Source organism: Lepidochelys olivacea, assembly GCF_965140295.1.
Source record: "Lepidochelys olivacea isolate rLepOli2 genome assembly, chromosome: 5".
Classification (NCBI taxonomy): Eukaryota; Metazoa; Chordata; order Testudines; family Cheloniidae; genus Lepidochelys; species Lepidochelys olivacea.
In genome coordinates, this window is record NC_140415.1 from 67,584,264 (window position 1) to 67,611,768 (window position 27,505).

The window sequence follows — 27,505 nt, forward strand, 5'->3', positions numbered from 1 at the left end:
TGTCTGTGGGACATCTTTCTGTTGATACACAGTATTCTAATATTTCATTTGCAAAATCCTAACCATCTTCTCAAGCATCTCTTTTTCTGTGTGCTACTGCAATTTACAGTAATTGATCTTGTTTGTTTTCATTTTTGAGACTCCTGCTGTATCAGTTTCTTCCCAAACATATAGGTTCAAGCACTTTGTAACATTACTGTGTTGGATACTTATGACAACCACATGAAATTTTACAACCCCTTCTAGAAATTGCTAAATTATGTTCAGACCTTGTGCTGAATTAGTTATTTTGTTTTATAGTTACAGATTCATTATATTTCCTTTGGCCAGATACGTGCTGAAACTGTATTTTTACTGAGACAGATTAAGTAGGTGTTCGTTCTTTCTTTCTTTCCTTCCATTGGTAAACTATTTCTTTTAGCTTACTAGAAGAAGAAGAATTTCAATTAAAAAAAAATAGTGACACTTTGTGCTGTGAAATTAATTTTAAAGAATATTCTGTGTTTATATCTACATTACTTCATTAAAGTCTCTGGGGATCCATACAGATGCAAAGGTCTAGCCACTTAGATCCAATTGCAGGACTGCACCCTAAGTTAATGAAGTGGCAATTTCCTGTACACAGAACACAAATATTTTGGACACAGTTGTTTCAGTGTGTGCTGGGAGGGGTACTTCAAAATATGGAGAGATTATTTTTGGCAAGATGGAAATAAAGGAATTGTTAACTACTCTAATTTGCATTTTTGTTTCCTATATTACATTCGGGGGAGAGAATTTATCATGTTAGGGTAATGTTCCATATGATCATGTATAAAACTATTAAGATAATTTATGAATGTTCAAATGATTTGTATTAGCATCTCATGTAGATTACTATGCACTGAAAAGAATCGAATGGTATAGAGTACACAACTATCAGTTATTTGGCATGTGAACCATGGACTCTCCAATAGGCAGAAATGTGCCCCCTTATGATCAAATAGCAAATAATGCATTTAAATTTTCTGACTGACTCCCTATGTAGATTTCACAAGAGTGCCTACTTACCTTATACCTCGTATTGATCCAGATCAGCTACTCCATTACACCAGCTTTATGCCAGTGCAATGCCACTGAAGTTAATAGCTTTACAGTGGTGCAAAACTTGGTGCAATGAACTGGAAAATGGAGCCCTCTGTGTTTAGAAAGTCAGACAGAGAAAATGGGACATTGTGTTTTTCATTTGATTGTCATGAATGAGGAAATAATCCTCAAAATTATAAAGAAAGATAAAATTGGAGAACATTAGGGATAAGGACTACAACATCAGTGGACTTCAAATTATCAAGAGGGTGACTACTGAAGCAATACACAGGATTTTTAGTTTAGAAAAGCTGATTGGGAGGAATGTGAAATGCCTTGGGTGATTTTGATAGAAATTCTATAATGTATGGCAAAAGTACCGAACACAAGTGGTAAATATTTAAGAAATACTTGGAGAGACTGCAGCTGAAATCCGTTCCTGTTAAATTTAAACAGAGGAAAGGTCAGCAGGGGCCAACATGATTAAATAAGGTGTTGTAAAAAGCAATTTAAGCAGCAAGCAGAAAGCTTTTATATACATATACACATACGGTGTGGTAAAGAGGAGAATTGACAGACAGAAGTTAAAGGGATAACAGGAGGAAAAATATGAAATGCTAAATGCTGAATTACATATAATGTTGGAATTAACAAGGAAGGGTTTTTCAAATATATTCACAATAGAGAGTGAGAAAAGAGAAAATTGGCCTACTGAAGAAAGGGTAAGGATAAATACCAGATAGGAAATGGCAGATTAGTTAATCAGTCATCAGTTTTTTGCTTCTCTGTAACAGATGAGAAAGGGGATGGAGAGCCATCTAATTATGGACGAAATCCAGCCCAGTCTCTACAGCAGTGGTGAGCAACCTGCGGCCCACGGGCCGCATGCGGCCCGTCAGGATAATCCGCTGACGGGCTGCTAGACAGTTTGTTTACATTTGCACTGCCGCCCACAACTCCCAGTGGTTGCAGTTTGCTGCTTCCGGCCAATGGGAGCTACGGGAAGTTGCTCACCACTGCTCTACAGGCTAAGAGGCTTCACAGGCAGCAGAGCCAATGCAGTTTCACTGTGCAAGGGTTGTAGGGATCAGATTAAATATTGCTGTTCAGGGGGTGTGTAGAGTAGTGCAAAGATCAGCTCTCCAGGGGACTCTGTGTATCTTCAACATGTGGGGGATGGGAAGTTGTGGCATGGGTGCCTTAGGGGAGGGGCAGGACCAGAGAATTCACCACTGTATAGATTCTCTCACTGTCACCCTCAAAGGGGAGGCTGCAACAGGGGCTTTAGAGCCTACTCCAAGTGTGTCAGGGAGGGGAAGGATTCATTCCACTGTTGTTCCCTTCCTTCCATTTGCCCAGCACCTATCTGGCTACTCAGGCTGGGCACTGAGCAGAAGACTTTAGTAACTGAGTCAAGTTTTGCTCAGTTCAGTACCATTACATGTGTAAGTGAGGAGAGAATTTGGCCTTGTGTTTCCTGGTATGATAGAAGAAAGGTTGTTATCATATCTTCAGCAGAAATTGAAATAACAGCAGAGCTAGACTTTAATTACCTTTAATGCCAAACATTTCCAGGAAGGAATACAAACCAGCTAAGGTCCCATCACCAGGTGTGTTTATAACTCTAGATCACTTGCTACTCACCCTGACAGATCAACACCAGACTGAGCAGTTTTATCTGAGTTGCAGAGACTAGTTCCCATGTGCACTGCTGTGCTTCTCCAATTCTCTTTTACTTTTCTATATGGCTTATAATATATTCCTTTCCTGACACTTTTATTTCTAGAAGAATAACTCACAGGAAGAAAATTGACAACAGACCCCCAAGGCCATAATAGGGTAGAATTGCTTCAAAATAGTGTCTGTTATTCTTTCCTGATATAAAATAACTTGATTACTTTAAGGCTTGCATTTCATTTCTGTGGTTCTCATTAAAGTAGTTTAGGGCAAAATACTGGCCTCAGTTACACCAGTTAGATAAATGGTGCTGACCTGAATTTATGAGCTAGTTTATTATGACTCACAAATGATCTGACCAGAAGATATTTAGGTTCTTGTCCCAATTCAGGCTACAGGGTTAGAAAACTCAGAGAACTCAACATTATGAGCAGACCCTCTGGTTGTGTGGCACGGACACTTATACTGAGGACAATACCAAAATGTTAAGATCTTTATTAAAATGAATGAAAGAATAATCAAAGATATAAAACACAGAGTCACAAAGAAGTAATACAATTCTATGGTCCCTGGTGGTAACATCTCTATTCTAAAAGACTATTTAAATTGGCATACTCACACCCTTCCCTGAAGACCTGGTAGTGGGAGACAGAGGACCAGCCTCGTCTCTGGCATGCCCAATGAATTTGATGGTCCAGGCTCCCCAGATTGGTAGAGATCAAGTTCGAGTGTTGAGTAGCTAAGCTATATTACAAAGCTGAGCTGATAGCTTGATTGAAGACAGGAAAGAGCAACCACCCTGCTTGGTTGTTTCCCCTCTTATAGGGTCCTGGCACTGCCTTAATCAGGACCCAACCTACCATGCCCAAATCTTATTTCCTCATGCAGATAAATCTTCGGGTACATTACTCTATAGGCTAACATATTATTGTTAGGATATAGATATTCAGGCCTGTCTGTAAAGGCCTATACTCTAAGAATTTAGGTGTATTCTTATCACTTGGCTAGTGATAGAGGTATAAAAGAAAGAATCAAAACCACTGTCTGCCAGTGTAAGGGCCTTCTCTTACTGTGACAGTTTGTGGCCCTGTGCTTAGGCTCAGGCCTTTGGCTAAGCAGCAGAGGCAGCCATAAACTGGGAAGCGAACGGTCACATCCTCACATTCCAAACTAGTCACATTGAAATAAGGTGCTATTGGGCTGTTAGGCACTATCAGGACAGGATTGTATTCCTATCACCTCCAGAGAAAGGGAAGTGCCTAGAAAATGTAAAAGGAAACTTAGTTTGATAGCATCCTGTCTGGCAAGAACTCACTTATCAATAGCTGGGATGTGAAATCCTCAGTTCTGTATTGTTTTGTCATTATAGTTCCCACTTTGCTGTTGTTTGTCTGTATAATCTCTGTCTGGTTCTGTGATTGTTCCTGTCTGCTGTATAATTAATTTTGCTGGGTGTAAACTAATTGAGGTGGTGGGATATAATTGGTTACATAATCATGTTACAATATGTTAGGATTGGTTAGTTAAATTTCAGGAAAATGATTGGTTAAGGTATAGCTAAGCAGAACTCCAAGTTTTACTATATAATCTGTAGTCAATGAGGAAGTGACTGGGTGGGGGTGTGCATGTGGGTGTGTGAGATGGGAACAGGGAATGGGGGTAAGAAAATTGGAATCATGTTTTGCTAAAGGGGGAGATGGGAACAGGGAATGGGAGTAAGGAAGTTGGAATCATGTTTGGCTAAGGGTAGGAATGGGAACAGGGACACAGGTGTAAGGCTCTGTGGTGTCAGAGCTGGGAAGGAGGATACTAAGGAAGGAAACTGGAATCATGCTTGCTGGAAGTTCACCCCAATAAACATCGAATTGTTTGCACCTTTGGACTTCGGGTATTGTTGCTCTCTGTTCATGCGAGAAGGACCAGGGAAGTAAGTGGGTGAAGGAATAAGCCCCCTAACAATTATGACGTATATTAATATTGATTATCTCATCTCCAGAACAGTTACCTTTGGCCTAAATCATGACTTCCATGTTCTGCCGTATGCCCTGTGGTTACCAGTCTTTTTCCAGACTTATCATAAACACATTCAGTTCTTTGTTTGGTTCCCCATTCAGTTCCCCAAAGTCACAAGGGGTAACCGGCACACCATTTATCTATGCCAAAGTTTACAAACACTTATGCTAACTTGCTCTAGCTAATCATACAGGATACAGGCCTGTAGGTTCCTTGCGTTACAGCCAACTATTATGAATAACATATACTGGAATTCATCATAAACAAAACCCAAGAAAATAACAATATAATCAATCAAACCAATAAAGAAAACACATTATGCAATATATCAAACTAGCAGATTAGCCTTATGGGCTACAAGGGGTTTTAACTTAGAGTAGAATTTAGCTTGTACCCAGCAGTATTACTCTAATGGATTGCAGTTAAGTTCCCATATTAATAATATCTTCCACTTAAATAATGCCTTTCATCACAAAGGTTTACAAACACAGAGATTTCATGATACATTAAAGCCACTCAAACCCTTTTGAGATCCTGTAGGTAACTATTATCCTCATTTTACAGATATGGAAACTAAGGCACAGAGTGATTAAGTAACTGGCTCAAGGTCAGACAGGAAGTAAATGGCAGAGGCAGGAATAGACCCAACGTTTCCTGATTTATAGTTCAGAGCCCTGATTTATAGTTCAGAGCCACAAAAACAAGCTCGCCCTGCCACAAACAGACAAATGTACACCTAAATATAGCCCTATTGATGGATTTATTTCAAATATGTTTATTATTTTTAATGCAAAGTCCTATTTCTGATGACTTCTCCTTCTCTTTTCTAAGCATTTTGAACACTGGCACTTCTAAAGCTGTCTGTGTACTCTGTTTACATAAGTCTTCAACTTTATTTTAAGAGATGTCATAAATGAAATGCATTCAGAATCTCAGCAGTCTTCTCTGAACAATAGCTCTTTATGGGATGTCATTTATGCTTCAGTACATGAAGCTGGTCTCTCAAAAGGCTAGTGTTTTCTGAGTTTAGACTTCAGTAATAGCAAATAGTGTGCACTTAATGAAAAACACAAATTGGCAACATGCTAGTACGCTTGGAAGTTTAATCACTACAAATTGTTCATATAAATACATGCACAAATACAATTCTGCATATTATTGCTCTCATGGTATTCAAATCATAAGCACGAGGATTTAATCTATAATCTGTTTGTTTACAATATAATATCCAAACCAGTGTTTAGTTTAATATTCCAGTAAATCAAATAAGTCATTCATAGAAATAAAGTGATGGCTTCATTACTGATTTATCAGGCTGACTGTTATTGTTACAGCACTTTGTTTTGCATTGCTGTGTTAACTGTGCAATGTGCACTATGAACATTTTCAATATAAATTTAATTCAGATGTCAAACCCAAAGTCTTCTTACAATGTCTCGGTCATAAATGGCAGGATAACCAATTATTGCACCACCCTTTTACCAAATACTGTTTTGTTTGCTTTACGGGCAAACAATAACATAATTCCTAAGCCCAAATATTACTTTCTTAGTAGATCTGCTGAGACAGTAAGCCTGGTTAACCAAGAATCCACGCTCATCAAATATTGCTCCTTAAAAAAACAACTGGCGATAGCTTGACTTTTAGAACAAATATTTCTCCTTTATTTTTCCTCAAATAAATGTTACCATATCTGCTGAACTCCCAGTCCAAACAAAAAGTGCAACCTAACTATTGTACAAATTCAGTCTTTTTGTCTCCCTTTCGGACATTTTCCCATCAACATTTATTGCTATAGGTGACTAGTATTAATTTTCCCACAGTTAGGTTCACATTTGGAGTGGGCCTACTAGACCCCAATTATTACAACAGTTTGTACCTAATAAGATTTAACAATTTTAAAATCCTCTCCTGAACACTACACTTATAAGAGAGGGTTTAAAGTTCACATATTTTCCCAGACTATTTTATTTCTCTGGGCCAAATTCAGCTCCAAGTGAGCAAAATATGCCTATTACCTTAACTAAGAGTTACATCAGTTTACCACAGGGTTGAATTCATTTCCGGTCTCTTAAATTTCCTACGTTGAGTGGACGAAGGGTTTATATTTGAGTTGGGTGAAGGCCCTGTGTCTCCCTCTTTTGGGGGTACCTTGGAATTTCCTTATTCTGGAATAACTGAAGACATGCAGACAGAGTCTGAGAACACTGATGTAAATTTGAAGTAAATCTGTTAGTTAAAATGATGTAAGTGAAGTCAGAATTTGGGCTGAGGGAACAAGTAGCCTCCCCTATTGCTTACTGCAATGTTTTGGATGACCTCATGTCTGGACCATCACTTTCATTAGGGAAGTGGCACTTCTGGTAGTTTAGCTCTATCTTCCTTTCAGCAGCCGGGAACAGCTTGACATTTTCAAAAGACCACCGGACCAGGGGGATGAGGTGGATGAGGCTTTCTTCCAGCAGCTCGCGGAAGCTACTAGATTGCATGCCCTGGTTCTCATGGGTGACTTTAATTTTCCTGATATCTGCTGGGAGAGCAATACAGCAGTGCATAGACTATCCAGGAAGTTTTTGGAAAGCGTAGGGGACAATTTCGTGGTGCAAGTGCTAGAGGAGCCAACTAGGGGGGGAGCTTTTCTTGACCTGCTGCTCACAAACTGGGAAGAATTAGTAGGGGAAGCAAAAGTGGATGGGAATCAGGGAGGCAGTGACCATGAGTTGGTTGAGTTCAGGATCCTGACACAGGGAAGAAAGATAAGCAGCAGGATATGGACCCTGGACTTCAGGAAAGCAGACTTCGACTCCCTCAGGGAACGGATGGGTAGGATCCCCTGGGGGACTAACATGAAGGGGAAAGGAGTCCAGGAGAGCTGGCTGTATTTCAAGGAATCCCTGTTGAGGTTACAGGGACAAACCATCCCGATGTGTCGAAAGAATAGTAAATATGGCAGGCGACCAGCTTGGCTTAACGGTGAAATCCTAGCAGATCTTAAGCATAAAAAAGAAGCTTACAAGAAGTGGAAGGTTGGACATATGACCAGGGAAGAGTATAAAAATATTGCTCGGGCATGTAGGAATGAAATTAGGAGTGCCAAATCGCACCTGGAGCTGCAGCTAGTGAGAGATGTTAAGAGTAACAAGAAGGGTTTCTTCAGGTATGTTGGCAACAAGAAGAAAGCCAAGGAAAGTGTGGGCCCCTTAATGAATGAGGGAGGCAACCTAGTGACGGAGGATGTGGAAAAAGCTAATGTACTCAATGCTTTTTTTGCCTCTGTCTTCACGAACAAGGTCAGATCCCAGACTGCTGTGCTGGGCATCACAACATGGGGAATAGATGGCCAGCCCTCTGTGGAGAAAGAGGTGGTTAGGGACTATTTAGAAAAACTGGACGTGCACAAGTCCATGGGGCCGGATGAGTTGCATCCGAGAGTGCTAAAGGAACTGGCGGCTGTGATTGCAGAGCCATTGGCCATTATCTTTGAAAACTCGTGGCGAACGGGGGAAGTCCCGGATGACTGGAAAAAGGCTAATATAGTGCCAATCTTTAAAAAAGGGAAGAAGGAAGATCCTGGGAACTACAGGCCAGTAAGCCGCACTTCAGTCCCCGGAAAAATCATGGAGCAGATCCTCAAAGAATCAATCCTGAAGCACTTACATGAGAGGAAAGTGATCAGGAACAGTCAGCATGGATTCACCAAGGGAAGGTCATGCCTGACTAATCTAATTGCCTTCTATGATGAGATTACTGGTTCTATGGATGAAGGGAAAGCAGTGGATGTATTGTATCTTGACTTTAGCAAAGCTTTTGACACGGTCTCCCACAGTATTCTTGTCAGCAAGTTAAGGAAGTATGGGCTGGATGAATGCACTATAAGGTGGGCAGAAAGTTGGCTAGATTGTCGGGCTCAACGGGTAGTGATCAATGGCTCCATGTCTAGTTGGCAGCCGGTGTCAAGTGGAGTGCCCCAGGGGTCGGTCCTGGGGCCGGTTTTGTTCAATATCTTCATAAATGATCTGGAGGATGGTGTGGATTGCACTCTCAGCAAATTTGTGGATGATACTAAACTGGGAGGAGTGGTAGATACGCTGGAGGGCAGGGAAGGATACAGAGGGACCTAGACAAATTGGAGGATTGGGCCAAAAGAAATCTGATGAGGTTCAATAAGGATAAGTGCAGGGTACTGCACTTAGGACGGAAGAACCCAATGCACAGCTACAGACTAGGGACCGAATGGCTAGGCAGCAGTTCTGCGGAAAAGGACCTAGGGGTGACAGTGGACAAGAAGCTGGATATGAGCCAGCAGTGTGCCCTTGTTGCCAAGAAGGCCAATGGCATTTTGGGATGTATAAGTAGGGGCATAGCGAGCAGATCGAGGGACGTGATCATCCCCCTCTATTCGACATTGGTGAGGCCTCATCTGGAGTACTGTGTCCAGTTTTGGGCCCCACACTACAAGAAGGATGTGGATAAATTGGAGAGAGTCCAGCAAAGGGCAACAAAAATGATTAGGGGTCTGGAACACATGAGTTATGAGGAGAGGCTGAGGGAATTGGGATTGTTTAGTCTGCAGAAGAGAAGAATGAGGGGCGATTTGATAGCTGCTTTCAACTACCTGAGAGGTAGTTCCAGAGAGGATGGTTCTAGACTATTCTCAATGGTGGAAGAGGACAGGACAAGGAGTAATGGTCTCAAGTTGCAGTGGGGGAGGTTTAGGTTGGATATTAGGAAAAACTTTTTCACTAGGAGGGTGGTGAAACACTGGAATGCGTTGCCTAGGGAGGTGGTGGAATCTCCTTCCTTAGAAGTTTTTAAGGTCAGGCTTGACAAAGCCCTGGCTGGGATGATTTAATTGGGTATGGGTCCTGCTTTTGAGCAGGGGGTTGGACTAGATGACCTCCTGAGGTCCCTTCCAATCCTGATATTCTATGATTCTATGATTCTATGAAAAGAGGCAGCCCTCTGCAAGTAGGCTGATTAAGGGTTAAATATTTGGCTACATGCTGTGTCCTGACAATTGTCTGGGTCCTTCAGTTGACAGTCTACAGATACTTTACAGACTGCGAGGGGCTGTGTCCCTTTTCATCCCAGCTTTTCCTAATTTATTAGAGCAGAGTACTAGTTATAGTTAAGGTCAAGAAGACCTTTCTGTTTAAAACCTGACTATTCTAAGTTTTATAAAATCTGTACAGTTACTTTGATTGGCTTGAAATCTGGTGTGCCTCATGAGGGTTCAGAATAGGATACGTGATCGAACTTTGGGGCCTCTTGGCCAACAACCTCCTGAGATACAGCCCCCTGGGGGGGGGAAGCTTTCTTAAATTAAAGTTGAGCTATTCTGGGAATGCTTTTTTGATCACAGATAGAGATCAAACCATCAAACTGGAGTCTACAATGCCAAACTCAGTGCATGACACCCAACAGTTCTTTGGGGAAAATCAAGTTAAAATATTTGAATAAGAGTTTGATTCTCCAGCTAGGCATGCACCAAGCATTGGAGGCTCACATGCCTAATGGATTACACTGAGCATGAATAGACAGAGGAGATAAAGGATTTTTAGCCTTCAGATTTTCACACTAGCTGAATAGCTCAAGGGTGAAGGGATGTAATCAAAGTAGTTTTTAAAAAGAAAATAGACATCCAAATGCTTGCTGTAAGGGAGGGGTATTTCAGAGTGTGGAAGAGATGGAAAAATAGGGGTAAGAGGGTTTGCGTTTGCATGGAGAGGAGAAAGAATTATTGGAAGAGGGATAAATGAGGGTGGTGTGGGAGAAGGGTAAGGACACTGGAAAGTGGATGTAGGGGTGAGTAAAAAAGTTTAAGTGTGAGGTGGTTATTACTTTTCACAACTGTGTTATCCTGTCAGGAGAATTTGAGTTAGGGCAGGTGCAGGTATCTCCTTTCCTTTACAGTGAAAAGGCAGAGTTAAAGTGTGTCTGGTAAGGGTGTTTTGGGGCATTACTCAAAGAGGTCAGAGTTAAGGTTACATGGATGTATATCTTAACTCCATATGTTCTAGTTTTCTGAAGTCTGAATTTTTCTGAACTTGATGTTCTGGAAGGGTAGAAACTATTGATGGGAAACCTTAACTCTGCCTTAATGAAGTTTCCCCCCATAAAATCTCTGTTGTGTTCAGTAGAGTTACTCATGATTGACACCATTACAAGTAAGAGCTGAATTGGGCCTAAATCTGTACTTCCCAGAACATAGGTTCTTTTTTTTTGTAAATCTTGGCATTTGTATTCCTGTTCACACTCAAAACCTGCATACAGGCTTTCAAAGAAAGTTCTATAGGGCTGCATGTATACTATGCTTCTGGATGAGGAAAGAACAAAGGCAGGTAACAGGGACAGCTTAACTGCTTGGGTTAAAATAAAATTTGCACAACCTGCCCCCAAATAAAACCCTCTCTCCTTGTTCCTTCCCACTCCACCTACCCTCCCAAAACAAACATCTTTTTTGAGGTTCAAATTTTTCATTATTATTATTATTACTATTCTTTATTATTTATTTCTCCATGTATTATTTCACATTTGATATTCCTGCTGGAATCATAGAATCAAAATACTTCAGGAAAAGTTATTCTTGACAGAGAGTGGCTCTCACAAAAAGTGGTCTCAAATTGCAAAGTGTAGATCTATATCTGAACTTTCTCCACATCCATAGGTGTTTGGATTTGAGGTTTAAACCATCAGGGAGATTGAGGCATATTGCAAAATTCAGATAAAAAATTGAACTCTCCCAGAATTCAGGTGTATGCAGATCTCATGTTTTGATTCAAATTCATCTCCATCTCCAACCCAGCTAGGAGGAAGAAGCAATAGAAAACTAGCCCTGAAACTTGTTCCTGTGAAATATTTCAGCCAGTTGTGCAGACCAAGATGCACATTCTGGATATTTAGCTAAAACATAACTGAACTCTGCAGTGTGATTCATCTCTCACTCCAGGAATAAATCAGGAATAACGTTATTGCTATCAGTATAAAGGTAGGGTCTTGTAAGTGGTGTCTGAAACTTTCTGAGATTAACCCATCACTAAGAATTACACAAGTAGATTTTATTCGTGTAACCGCTACATTGGGGTAAGTAGGATCAGTACTAGCAAAAGGATTGTGAAAGATAAAGCTCTGAATTGTTGTTGACACACTGCCTGATTATTGTAGAAGCTAGCTCATGGAGTGGTGAATGAATATGGGCCCATTAGACCTAGTTAGAGGCTGTGTTTTTTTAATGTATTAAATTACATTAAGGACATATGACCATGATAATAGTCTCACTTGTAATATTGTAACGAACTTACATCCATGAATAGTGGATGATGAGACAGTAAACGGTGGAACAAACTGCTAGAAAAGGAAAGCCCATCTAAACACCTGTTTCCTTTACACGTTTCTCCATGCTACTTTTCAGGTTTATTATGCCCCTTTAAATTTTCTTTTCATGTAGATATATAGTTATCATATGAGTTGTTCCAGTAGCTGTTTTATCCAGTTCTGCCTGCATGTATAGGACCCAACGCTTCTCTTGACAGTTTTACCCAAGTGTAACTCAGTTGAGCTTTATTCTGAATTATTTTATATCAAACTTGTAACTCCAGAGACTTCAATAGAGATACTCTATTTATATTGGTGTAAATGAGAGGATGTTCAAGACTATTGATTACTATTACTATTGATTCCTAACATTTAGGATGTGTCTTTAGAACCATAATCATCTGTTTTTCTACAACAGCCAACTCCTTCATATATTGTGATTACTTTATTTCTGTTCTGCCACCCTAAAGGCATCTTTTCACCACTGAGATGAGTTCCTTTCTAGTAGCTCTCTTAGACACTCTTAAAATCTGGAAACATCCTTGGTGTCCTACGTTCAACCCTCTCCTGTAAAATAGCAACAATTTTCCTTCCAAGGTGACCAAAACTGAACACAGTCCTTTTGATGAAGTTTAGACAGTGTGGAATAACAATATTTTGATTTGCAAGATCTCTAATGATGTAGCCGACTACCCAATTTGCTGATTTTACTGCAGTCTTACACTGTTCTAATGGCTTCAAGTACATTTAGACAGTAACCTGCAAAGCCCTTTCCCAGACAGTATATTGCATGACTATTCCAGGGAAAACATAATGTTCTCTCTCCTTTGGTTCATTGCACTCAGGCTTATTATTTTACATTTGGCTGTATTAAAATGTGTTTTGCATTTAATGACCCAGTCATCTAAAAAGATCTGAATCACAAAATAATAATGATAATATCTTACAACTTTAGCACTGTTAGTAACAGTGCCAGTCCCAAGACCAAATAAAAGAGGACAGTGCTGCAATTATGTTTGAGACCCACTCAGATAAAAATATCCTGCAACATATACAGTTCAGTTAAACCACAACTTGAGGATGGTAGGTGCAGACGGAGCTCAAAAGACAATTAGGAAGTTGAGGTCTCAAGAGCCAAATCCTGGTGACCAAGTCTGTAACAAGAGTAGGCATAAGGGTGATATTGGAAAGCTGGCACAGGTTACATGAGACATGAAAAAATACCTTTGAACATACTTGACATCAGTGAGATGACATGCATAGGGAGTGGCAAGATTGTGTCTGATCGTGGAACACACTTGTATTCAGGAGGATTAACAGATGAAAGAAGTATAGGAATTATGATGGATAACATCACAATGCAGACCCTGCTAGCTTGGGACCCAGTGAATGACAGAATAATAACAGCCAGGCTGTGAAATAAGACATGCCAAGTGTGCAATAATCAAAGTATATGCACCAACAAAAGCAGCAGGTAACAATGAAATGGATACATTCTGTGAGCCAGTGCAGCAAGTTCTGGATGATGTACCTAACCATGACATCAAGTTGACGATAGGCAACTTCAACACACAAATTGACAACAACTCTACTTACTGGGAAGGATTCCTGGGCACAGCAGCAGAGGAGAGGAGGCATCTCTTCCAGCAGTAAGAGGATTCACAAATTCACATGGAGATCATCAACCAGATAGATCCTGAGTTTATACCTAAGAGATAAGCATCTTCTTTCAGAGATGTCAGAGTCAGCAGAGGAATAGATGCTGGCTCAGATCATTATATTTTAGTGGCCACATTACAACTTAAACTCAAAAGGATCACAACGATCCAAAAGAGTCAAAAAGTTTCATAGAGATAAAGAAATCCAAGGGCAAAGGAACACAGGTCAGATTCCAGATTGCATTTAGCAACCATTGCAGTGTTTGACAGGACCAGGCTGGAAGCTAGGTGGTCAAACTGAAAGAATGCAGTATTCAAGACAGTAGAGGAAATAATGGGCCTCTGAAGACAGTGGAAGAAAGATGCATGGATTACGTCTGGAACATAGACAGCAACTGACAATCAGAAAGCCCTGAAGGAAAAAAATATTGGAAAGATGGTACCACTGTGGCATTGCCAAAAAAAGAAGTGATATTACTCAGTGCATGAACTGGTAAGCTACTGTAGTGCTTCAGCCCCAGAAAAAGAAATGGGTACCATTATTCTGAATAGAATGAAGATGGCAATGGATGATATATTACAAAATAATAGGCTGGGTTCTGTCCACGTAGATCATGTTGTGAATGGCTATTCACTCTTTGAGAGATTATCAAAAAATCTACTGCTTGGCAAAATCCCATCTTAATCAATTTTATCAACTTTATGAAACTTTCTAGTTTGATAGTGTCCACAGAGCAACCCTGTAGAATATTTCTAGAAACTGTGGAATATAAAATAAGCTGGACAACATAATAAGGATTTTATATGATGGAAGTAGATGCATAGTAAAATTGGATACAGGCCTAGGTGAGTGATTAGATATTGTGATGAGTTAGAAAAGAATATGTATTATCACCAATCTTCTTTGCATTAGCAATAGACTGGGTGATGAAGCAGGCAACAAAAGGATTGTGGACAGTGTAAAATGGGTTAGCAAAGACGAGTCACATGACCTTTTCTTTGCTGATAACATTGCTTTACTAAATATAATATGGAAAGGAATTATTGCCCTTACATCAGAGATAGAACAGGAAGCAGCAAAAATTGGATTGAAAGTAAATGCAGAGAAAAATTATGAAGGTAGGAAACTGGACAACAGATGCAAAGGTGCATGTGGAGGGAAAAGAAATCAAACAGGTAGACGAGCTTTGCTCTCTGAGGAATGTGATGATATTTGAAGGTGGCTGTGATAAAGATATATATACAAGATTAGAAAAAGCAAACATCACTTCTGGAAGGACAAACCACATATGGGCAACCAGAGCTCTCTACACCCAATTAAAGGTCAGACCATGTGATTGTATTGAGCACATTTCTGTGTGGAGCAGAGGCTTGACCAATGCAAGTGGGTAACTAAAGATTGGAGGCTGCCTATCTCAGATGACTGAGAAAGATGTACATTTTGTGTAGAGACAAAATAACAAAAGTAAGAGTAAGGGAGCTGGCCGAGAAAATATCATCAAAGCAGGAAGGTTCAGGTGATCGGGATGGGTATGCTGTATGGAAGATGGGAGACATGCCAAGCAAGCATTGAATTGGGTACCCAAAGGAGGAAAGAGAAAGCAAGGAAGGCCAATGAAGAACTCGTAAAAGATAGTGACCAAGGATATTGAACTTGCTGGCTCCACCTGGGAATGGGTTGGCTTCACCACATCTACCAAACACCCAACAATAATGGATGGACTGGATGGCCCAATGTGTCTGTGGCACATGCGGAACTAAGGTCTTCTTACGTTTTTATAGTTTCTTTCACTCTAAAGGATTCTAAAGAGTTGGAGGAAAAGCATAGTACCCAGGATCCTTTGTGGCTGGAAACCACCTTTGCATTAGCCCTGCCTTTGCCCTTCCTGAGATAACTGAATACAGCAAAGCTGGATCCCAGAATTAGCTTACTATAGTGAGGAACCCAGAAGAACCAACAGAACTCAGACAGTGAACTCTGTTATTTTCTGGTCCACACATCATCAGCAGAATTGATAATAAAGCTCAAATTGGAGAAGCACTTGTGCAACACCATTGTCTTCTGATTATACCCTCAGTTACACTAAACCTATGTGATGTCTCTGAAGGCAATAGGGCTGCACAGGTGAAGCTAGACTGTGAAGATAATGAGGGTGTAACTGTGGGCAGAATTTGCCTTGCAGAATCTTTATGCTGGTGATGATGTGAAAGGCAGAGGAAACACATCTTGCCTTTCAGAGCCTCTTGTGCAGGGCTGACAGTAAAAGAATATTTTTACTTGGAAACTGAAAATGTGATAACAATGTGGGAACCTCATGATGTCAATTTTGCAAAATCACTCAAAAATCAAACTGCATTTTAAGCATTCAAAACTTTAAACCCTCTGAACCAATGTTCTTCAAACTTGACTCATTTCATAGATATCTATGAGACTTAAAAATCCCAATCTGAAGACTGTTGGTATTGTGTTGTAATTAAAACTGTACATAAAGAAAAGACAATATTTTAATTCATGAGACCAAGTTAGGCTCAGTGGTTAGGGTTCTCACTCCTACGGTTGCAAAATCACTAGTTTCTTTGAATGGATTAACAGGATCATTTCACCCATTTTTTTTTCTCTTGATTTTGACTCCTATGGAGAGGAATACAGGAGAGATTCTACTGGCACTATTACAGAAATATTACAGGTAGAAAAGTGATTAACCGACATCTTCAACTAAAACTATAGTATACAAGTATTTGGCATTTATTTTTAGCTGGAACATCTGGACTAATCACTGCTACTCTTATGAAAAGTGTGCCAGGCTATTGCAACATCAGAAGTGGTCAGGATCTGTTTTAAAGCTCAATTAAAAGACGACATCTTGAATAACACCATGTCTCCAGCACCATGATGGGATATTAATATTGACTTACACAGGAAGAATATCACATCCTGGGTACCAACATCACTTCCGGGAAGTCTCCCATGAAGATATTCCCCAGATTAAACCTGCAAGTGATAAGTTTCTGAGAGCTGACAAAATCATAGTGCCTATGGCTGTAGTCACTAGATTGTTTATATGGTATAGAAATATGGATGCACAATCAGTTAGGACTGCCTTGGTATTAAGAAATATATGCCTAGATGCCAGATGTTGTATTAAGGTACAAACTGTTCTTTTAGTTACAAGTATATTATCAGATGTTGTCTGGAAACAGCACTAATAATATTTATTGCTTCTTCTAAAACAACATGTATGGCAGCTGTATTATTAAATTGTTTCAATCTGTTATAAAAATTGTAAAACAGTAATTGTGAAGTGAACCAACTATCTATATTAAACATTTCTTCTGGACCTGCCTCAGTATGGGGGAATGGTCTAGACCTCTCGAGGTCCCGTCGAGCCCTATATTTCTATGATTCTGTGATCTCATAATCTTGAATATTAGTAACTATTTTAATTAGTATTGTGCTCTTATGTAATACCATAACACTTTTTTTAGTTCTTGCATATTGCAGATTACTCCCAAGTGCTATTCACTATCATTTCAGTTATAATGAGCCATATTTTTCCATAAAATTTTATTAAAAATTGCCTTATTTTTGATATCTACATTTAAAACACCCAATTACTTTTATGAAATGTTATTGACTTCAATAAGATTGCATAGTGTAACAGAAGATAAGAGTTAGCTTTTCATATTTATTATTATTAAATATTGTTATTAGAATGGCACCTAAAAATGTCCAGTCTGTGAGGTGTTATAAAAACATATAAGGTGAAATACTCTGAGGAGCATCCTGTCCACGACTTGGTTTCATATTATTCAATCTTTTTGTGGGAACTTTTTTGATGAACTATAACATTAAGAGTCCATTTCTGTGACGTACGTCAAGAGGGAGGTTGACTAGGTTGAAGCTTTATATCCCAAAGTGTTCTGGGGACCTAGTAGGCAAGGCCATGCCGGTGTGGCCTTGCTAGATGGATCGGGGGGAGGGGAGAAAGAAGTCCTTTGGAATTACTAACGTCTCACCACTTCTGACAGGTGGGGAACCATGCTGCACCTGTTCCTCTGGGTAATGCCAGGGTGGTGAGAGATGGGTTGCTTCTCATCCCACTGAGATAACTTAGGGTGGGGGGGAGTGTCCCATTTTACAATCCCCCGCCCCTAACCCTGTTACATAAGTAATAGTACATTATATGGACACAGTTTAAGTAAGAACAAAGACGTACATTTTAATCAATTTGGAACAGGAGTTGCTAACTGGCTGCTCCCCAGGAAACCCAGTTAGACTTGGCAGGGATGGCCATCTTTCCATAGTAAAGAGGAGGAGAGGGAAGGGCAGAATATAATCTATTTTCCTTCTTCTTTTATCATGTCACTCTCTTTTACTTTGCTTTCTTTGTGTTTTTAATATTGGCATCTATTTTTTGGACATGTGTTGATTTAAAATTTGTATTTATTGTGTTATCCTCAATGGCCAAAACTTTATATTAGTAAACTTTACTTTCTATATCCCTGTGATGGGGTGTCTGCCCCACACAGGAATAGAAAGGGTTAACCTCAGCAGGGAGCAGTGGAAGTGAGTCCTCTGTGCGGCCCAGAGAGTCTGCATGAGGCACAGCCAATCAGGGAAGGGTTGCAGGGAGCAACCAATCTTGGCCCATCAGGCTCAGATAGGGAAGCTGCAGGGCAGAGCAGGGTCAGTTGATGCTGGGAGTTCAAAAAGTGAGGACTGTGTCTAGTAGGCTGAGAGACTGCTTGCAGGGGCCAGGGAAGCAAGAGGGAGCTCCTGGCTGGCTGCTGGGACTGGGTAGTTGCATGCCATGAGGCAAGGGGGAAGAAGGTACTGGGGCTGTAGAGAAGTGGCCCAAGGAGAAACAGCAGCATGGTGAGAAGTTAGAGTCACAGCAAGAGGCTACTATCTATAGGGTCACTGGGTTGGGTCCCAGAATAGTGGGTGGGCCCTGCTTCCCCACCCTACTCACCACTGTGGAAATGGCTGGACACTTGGACAGCTATGCTAAACCCCAGAAAGAGGGAGCACAGATGGTGAAACAGCTGCAGGATCATGTCATGAAGAGAATGCTGTGGTCCCTGGAGTGACATGGGTCAGAAAGCAGAAGTGATGCTAGGTGAGGGACCACAGGGAGTGGGCATACCGATCTGCAGAGCTAATCCCAAAATGGCCAGCAGGAGGTGCCAGCCTGCTTGATGAGTGAACCCCATCATAATTCCTCTCCAGATGTGGCGCAGAGTGGCGCATCCAGGAGCAACAAGGAGGGAGAGGGAGGGGCCGATGCTTTGCCCCTCGCCCCCATTACTGCCCAGGAGGCTGTCGTGGCCACACAAAAAGCCCCTGGTGGCTGCATGTGAGAAAGGTTGAAGTAGGGTACATGTAGCTGCACACCACAGTGAAAAGCAGGCTGCATCCCTACTGCAATGTGTAGCTACACGTGGCAGTGAAAGACTCTGGCAGGAAGGAAAAGCTGCCTCTCCACTGCCTCCCCCTGCTAGAGCTTTTCCACATTGTGGGAGCCTTTTCACACCACCTTCCCACTGCCAGAGCCTTTCCCTGCTGCTGGACCCTTTCTCTGCATAGGGAATGACTCCAGCAGCAAGGAGACAGCAGGATGATATGCTGCTGAAATTAGCAGTGCAGAAGTAGGAGACATTGCTTGGGCATGACGAGAGCTGTGTAGGGATATACCCTAAGGTTTTGGTGTGTCTTTACTTTCCTAAGCAGTGCCTCTCTATCTACACTATTTATACCTGTACTGGGGGCAGGAGGAGAAACACAGTGCATGTATTCTACATGCTGCCATAGATGTAGAGAGAGCCAAAACCAGGGGTGCCCAAAAGCAGTGCACACGTTTGAAATTTGGGACTTAACTCCAAATGCCTTTCATCACACAGATGTTTAATTGTTGTTATTGCATTTGTCTTATTATGTAACATATCTCTAACTCTGTGGCAGCTAAAGTAGCCTACAAAAACAACAAATAAAGACTAAGATTGGAAAGACATAAACCAGACTGAATACCAGACACTCAGCACACCCTTTAACAATGAATACAGAATGATTAACCGTCTGGCTTATTTCTGTCTGCTCTAAATAAAATGGAAAATCTCCTTCTAATAATTAGTTAATTGCTTGCTTTTCCAGTGTCAATACCATATGAATTTGTTCTCCTAGGTTTTACTTTTTCAGCTATTACTTCTGGTCTGCTGAAGCTGAGTTCACCTCATCTTGGAGTAAATGACTCAGGTAGGAGGAGGTCACTAAATCCTGACACAAATATCTCCAGACAGCTCTCTCTGAAATAAGATCAATTTAACAACTGTGAATTGATTTATATAATGACCTAAGGAAAGATACTGGATCTTTCAATTAAGTGGGGGTGTAAGAGAAAATAGACAAAGTCTAGCATAGCTGTATATCCTCATATAGCTTCATCCACACCTGTCTTCAGTGTGCAGGTGACAGAAAAAAATTCTGCTTACCATAGATAAGTCTCACTCTGCCAGTCCCCTGTATCTGTTTCTTGCTGCCCACAGCATGTTTTCCAGGGTGCAGATGGGGCTGCAACTTTTCAATTGGCTGTGATGCACAAAGGAAGAAGGAAACAGTAAATCAAACAAATGGCAGCTAATCAAACTTTTGCAAGGGAACACCAGAAATAAGAGTCTTACTTAGGATTTATTTTTTTATGATAGAAAACGCCTCTGTCTCCTGCTGCATAATCTCACATATTGCCCAGCATAATGATATTTGAGGATAAAATATGACTTTAGGTACTGTAGCCTTGAAGTGTAACATGAGGGCAGGGGGTGGGGGGACAATTACTTATTTAAGCAAAGTTCCAATATGCACAATTACTCCTGGGCTCAGCACAGTCAGTTACGTAGTCCATCACAAAGTACCTGTATTTTAAAAATTCTTATCAAAGGCTTTATTTCTGAAAGGCAGAAGTTATCACTTCCCCCTAGGGGTAAGGGGGGGAAATCTGAGGGGTGCTGTGTGTGAGAGTTAGAGAGAGAGAGAATTAGAATCACTTTTGTTCTTGCGAAAGGAGCTATATTAAAAGCCCTGGACACCACAGTCTTCTTTTTATCCATATAACAGGTTCAGTAAAGGCACTGTCAATGCAAGCTTCCCTGTGCAGTTCACTTGTGAGCATCAGTGCTGACACAGAACAGCTGTGGGGGTGGCCTGATTAATCCCTAACAAAACAAAAATTCCAGTTGTGGGGATAGTTTTTGTGATGTGAAAACCAGTAACTCATTTCATCCAGGCCACCGAAGGGCCATCCTAATTACTTTTAGCTGCTATTGATTTGAGCTGAATTTGAACTAGTGACCTAAAGATGAAAGACTCGGTGTCCCATGACTGCCTCCCCTCAACTCCACCTTAGCCATTGAGGTTCCTTCGTTGATGTATAAAATCCACTTCTTACTATTTTGAAATGTGTGTTTGAATCCCAGACACACTGAAGATTTTGTTTCCATAGGGCAAACATGTTAGATGATGATCATATTTTTATATAGAGGAGTCTCTTCATCATATTTTTTTCATCACAGACTATTTAATCCAACCAAACATTATTAATTTCTACTAGAGGTTATTCCTGCATCCAGGTGTGTGTGTCCAGCTAGCAAACACTCTATATATTTTTATTGACCTAATGTCCAACCTTTATGGGGTCTGTCAATGTGGAAACAAAACAACATGCTTTCTTCCAAGCATTTTTCTTTTTTAAAATGTTTACAATGTTCCCATAGTCTCTGTGGCTTCTCAGCCTCAGGGTAGCTGTCAATCAACTTCAGCCCTCTTACCACACTCGGTAGGGGCTCAGTTGAATCCATTACAATATCCTGAGTGTGGACTGCATGCCACTCCATGTATGGTGTGTAGACCGAAGGGGGAAAGCATGCTATACATGTTTCCAGAAGTAGTATCCTGCAGCCAAGGAAAGGCAACAATTCCGTTGACTAACTCAGAATTAGGGTTTGTGGAAATTGAGCTGTACTGGAATCCTGTGGAACTGCAATGGCCAAAACCACAGAGCTTTCAGGTTTTGCTGACTCAAGTGCTATATTATAATTTATAGCACCCAAATATAACTGAATTGAGGTCCTACACGCTATTAATAATTCTGCATATTCTACACAACTATCCATAAAATCACCCACATTCATAAAATATAATTCATCCAGCCATCCTGAACAGTTTGATTGAAGCCAGATGGTACCTTACAAAATTTTGGGCATCATTAAAAAATAGGTTTTTTTTCCTGCTGATGATTAGAGAAATAATGTAGTATGTGTTTCAAGCACCTGCTATTTGTGCCACAATTAGGTTTTTCTTTAGAGGGGACAAAATGAACAAATCCTTAGTTTATTGTTTCATTATAACTAAATGGTCCTTTGTGAATTGTAATCTAGTATGATCTCAATTTCCAGAACCTAATCTTAGATTTCATAGCAAGTTTCAACTGCTGCAGCAATTACCAGGATGGTCAATTTTTTCTCTATTTGTTTTCAAAAAATCATTTATGGATTTTAGTTGTGATTGGACTATCTGATACCGTTTCCCCCAATATTTATTTTCCCATAATATCAAGCTGAAAAATAGAGGGACTCTTGTCTTCATAAGGCTGTGATTCACTCTTTTCTGGTTACGCTGGGTGTCGTCGTAAAGGATGCAATTATGTTTTCATTGGGGCTGCTTTTCCAGCTTTTTAAAGTCAACCCCATCATTCAGAGTAACATTCTTAGTCACTAATCAATCATTCAGTTTGTGGTTGTGAGGTCCTAGAGTTTCTTCCAAGACTCCAGTTTTGCCATGCCACAGCAGCTGCCTGAGTACAGAAGCATGCATCACATTGCACATCTGCTCCCCGAAAGCCACCTTTTTGCCCAGATGCCTGTTGAGGATCAAAAGAGTTTGATCAACTGTTTTTGTTGGGTTTTACTTTTGTGGTTTTTCAGGCCCTTGCATTGCATTCATCTTGTGGCTGGCAGGCCACATGATCACTTCCAAGGCCACAGACTGCTGGAGGACAACATGCAAAACCACACACTGCACTACCCTTAGTCTCAGGACACATCACTAGTTTTCATTTCTGCCCAGCCTTAGGTACCACAAAGATGTCACTCCTGAACCTTGGTCTCATCTTTGGCAGAATATAGCACTAACCTCTTTATGAACTATGAGTATGACTTCACTACAGAGTTAGCTCAAGTTATGTGCACTTGAGTTTATTCCTCTCAAGTTACCCAACCAGAGTGAGAGCTGGACTGCAAAACAGCACTTAGGCTTCACAGCTTGATTATATTAGCAGCACTGAGTGATTCTATTAGCAATAGAGCTGGACAGCTACTGGATTGTCCATTTTGCAGGAAATTCTGTGATTTCATTTTTCTCCATTCCAAAACAGAACAAATAAACAAAACAAAAAAATTTGAAATTCCCAAAAAACAAAATTCCAGCAAGCATTTTGTTTTGTGTCGATTGAAACATTCTGTTTGAATAAAATCTAAAAAGCTTCATGCCACTGCCAACTTTTTAAAAATGTGATTTTATAGTGTTTTAGATAGTATCAAATAAATACAATTGAAACAAAAAAGTCATTTCAAAATGGAAAACTGAAAATTCCATTCTAAAAATGTTGAAATGGAACACTTCACCTTTATCAGAAGACTGTGTTCCATTGTTTTTTCCTAAATGAAATGTTGTCCAAATAACCACTTTTCCACAAAACATTTTGCTGTTGATGAATCAGCCTTTTCCGATGGAAAAATGTTCCACTGAGAAATTTCCATTGCAGGCTGCAAAATGTCCAGTGAAAGCTAATTAGCAGAACAGATTAGCTGTGCCCCACTATATTACTAGCTGCAGCATTAGAAGCACTTGAGCTTCACCCCACAGCTCCTGACAGTCCAGCTAGTTTGATTTTAAAGGACCACTTAACTCAAACTAGAGATTTTTGTGTGTGCACAGGTGTTGAGAGGAACAACACTTGAGCTAGCCCTTGAGCTAACACTACAGTGAAGACAAGCCCTAATGAAATATTTTAAGATATTACAAAAAAAAAAATCCATAGATCAGTTCTTCCTTGATTTATACTCTCTATTCACTGCATGGATTACTGCAAGGCAGTAATTAGGGCAGATCCATCCCAGATGTGCATTGGCCATGTGACCTCTTCCTAGCAGTTGCCTGAACATCAGAGGGATAGAAAGGAAACTTGATGTATCATTCATGTAGCTGGGTCAAATTGACTCATTCTCCTCTTTAATGAAACCATGAAATGATAAGGAAAATCTAATTCTGGTCATATCCCCCCCTCCCCCATTTCCTCTTAAATGAATATGGATTATATTGAAAATCTACAGTAAAACCTTCTGGAGCAAAGAGTAGCTTCCAAAAACACAATTTCTAAAGATTTGCAAAATAAGCCACTATTACTCTAAAATAAAGTTCCGAGAAAAGAGCTCTCTATTATAGCCGGAGCAGCTCCAACTGGCCTCAATTTCTGAAATCTGAAACAGGTTTTAGAGACTCACTAGATTCTACAATGACTGGGGCCTGCTCCTGCTCGATCTGAAGGCAAAGGCATTTTGCTGTTTACTTCAGTTGAAACAATATAGAGCCCTTTGTGTACTTCTCTCTTTAAAAAAAGAAACAAACAAAAGAGAAAATAAAATGAAACATTTTTTTCTTCCTGCTTTTCCCCATGAACTAAGGTAGTTTTTGTAAACTGTGAGTCTGTCAGCTAGGAACAAGCATCTGGCTTGCAGAATCTTTTTGTTCTTGAAAGGCTATTTAAAAGAGAATTTTGCTATTTATACATAGTCTGTTGATTTTTTTTAAATTATCTTTTTTATGGGAAATGGAGGCATTTCAACTGGAGATCTCTTTTGCCCTTGAGCTGAACAATACACCTGGAATTGCATTATTAGTATTGTCATTCGTTATTATTACAATGTGTAGCACCTATCTTTGAGGAAATTTTTGCTTAATTAAGGCCCACACATCTCCAGTAACAATGTATTCCTACTTTGTATTCTGAGAACACTCTGTATTGGCAGTGCTGTATATAAAATCTTTATGAATAGAGCAGTTCATGTTCAATTCATCTTTTGGTCTCTGACCTTATTCTCCCAATTCTTTTAATGTATGTAAGTGTAAGCGGGGGAATAGTCCCACTATTGTGGAGAACTTTCCTGGCTTCTGCACTACCCCGGTGAAGTGGGCTAGCGGGTTAGCGAAAGGATCTGAGTCCTCGCTCCCACTTCCTTTACCCAGTGGCCTCCCTGCCCTTGAGGACTCCCCTTTCACTCTCCTGTCTGGCAGAGTCCTCGTAACCCCAACAAGGCTGGGCCCAGGATTCCTGTGGGGCTCGACCCCCAACACTGCTGTGGTCACCTAGGACAGGGGCTAGGGTGTCCCCACTCTGGGGTACTCTCTCTGCACTGGGCACTTCTCTGACCCACTGACCATTACATACAAGTTAAAGCAAATACAAGTTATTTAATCAACAATTAATTTTAAAAAGGATAAGGAAAAATGGGAAAGGTTAAAGGAAACACATCAACCCGCTCTGTGGTAGAGAACATCAGTGTCTCTGGAATGTCAGGGCAGTTCACACAGTCTGTTCCTTGTAAGTCCCAGGCCTCCTTCTCAGGCCCTGGCTGTGCTGCAGGGATGCTGTGGGTGAGACACTTGCTCTGGTGGTGGCCGCACACTCTCAGGCTCTAAGTGGTAGGACCCTTCTTCCCAGCGTCGCCCCCGCCCTGTCGGGGTTACGGTCCAAGCCTGGCCTGCAGAGCCTCTTGGCTGAGGTGTCTCCCTGTGCTGGGCCCACTGCCCAGGGTCCCCCTCACTCTCCCCAGCTGCTCACCGCACCCAGCTCCTCACCGCACCCAGCTCCGGACTGCTTCAGCCCCAGCTCCACCACGCTGTCTCAGCATGGCTGCTGCTGCTGCTCTGCCTCCAGCTCCCTGAGCTGCTTCTTTGGCCCCTCTGGCTCTGGTTGCTGCAGCTCTGCTCCCAGGACAGGTCTGCTCTGCAGGCTGCTTCTGCGACTCTGCTCCCAGCACTGACCTGCTTCGTGGGCTGCTTTTCTGGCCCCTCTGGCTCTGGTTGCTGCAGCTCTGCTCCCAGGACAGAATCTGCTCTCTCTGGGCTGCTTTTCTGCTTAGCTGGGGCCCGTGCTTTCTCCTTAGCTTGGCCCCACTCTGTCTGACCCAGGCAATTCCAGCTCACACTGAGGACGGGACCTCCCTGGCCTCCTGACTTCCTGATCAGCCTGCCCGCCCTGTCATTCAGGCTGACCTGGAACATTGGCCTCTCCCCATTATACCTGGGGGCTGTCAGTCTCAGGGTCCTGATTCCCCATCGACCCTTCCCCCTTTTTAGTACTGGGAGCTAGCAACTAACCTCCCCCCTCACTGAATGTTAGTAAGGGGGCAACAGTCCCCTTACATAAGGGAGAGGATGCAGGGGAAGGATGCATAGATAGAGTGTGCATTGATGACAGCATTTAGCAAGCATAATTTCTTTCAAAACAAATGCAGGCCCAATTCCATGTGACCAGAATGCTTGTTTACCTTGAGATGAAACTCTGAGTTGAACAAGAGAGTGAAGCATTTCTTCAAACCGGACTTGATGAAGTCAGCATTAGGCTATGAGAAAGTGTACTTAAGACATGTTCATCACAGTGGAACAGGAAGAGACACTGAAGGACAGTGGACTAGAAAATAAAAGGCAGGGAGGTTTGGTGCCAGACAAAAGGACAAACACTTTGGAGGGCTGTTGAAGCAAAAGCTCTGAAAACATCAAAACAAGAGATTGGGCTGACCTTTCTCCTACAATTTTCTTCAGTGAAAATTTGCTTTGTTTTTATGTTTAACATTTTTTCCAGTACCAACACATGCAACAACTTTAGAAATACTAGGATAATTGTGAAGATTAAGGTTAATTGTATAGCAAACTTTTGAAAAAATAATATAATAGCAATTAGGGATAGTATGAAACAAAAACAAATTAAAAATATTTTCTTTCACTGTTGAGAGGAGAGCCTGAATATATGTGTGGTGAAATAGAGAGGACTTGCTGCTACACTGAAATCTGAAGTTATTTTTTAATTCAGAGGAGGGATGGCTTCCCTACAGGCAGGTGCTAATAATCCTTAACCTTTAGCTTTCACCCTGTCTTTGTCTTCTTCCTTCACTGTAAGAATAGATGCTGATAACTCCATTGCTTTGCCATGTGCTATGCTGTGCCCAGCTGCTTGATTAGTTTTGCTTTCGACCTAATGCCCACTGAAAAATAAAAATAGAATTGAGTTCAAGCTTGTGTTTCAGAGGTGAAAGACCAGAGTTTCTGCCACTAACCTACTCAGTCCATTGTTTTTCCACCAGGGACTCTTGTGCCAAAGGCCTGTGAAACTGGGTTTCAGAAATGTTTGGTTACCCTTAAAAAATATACAACTGTATTCTGAAGTTCCAACCCCCAAATTGCAATATGATTATACTGCCATGTTTTGGACCATTATTGCAGAATATTGTAGTAATTTTTGTAACAGTTTGCCTGTGTTGTTCTTGGGGGTTTTTTTGTTCGCTTGTTTTTGAGGCTACATAGTAAATATGAGAACAGCACTGAATACTGTATTACCGTAAATATGCAGTACAAACTGATAGCATTTTCCAGATGGACGAAAGAGGCTTTTAAAAACAACCTTATGATTTAGCTTATATGGATCAGTAACAGAATTTGGTAAGGGGGG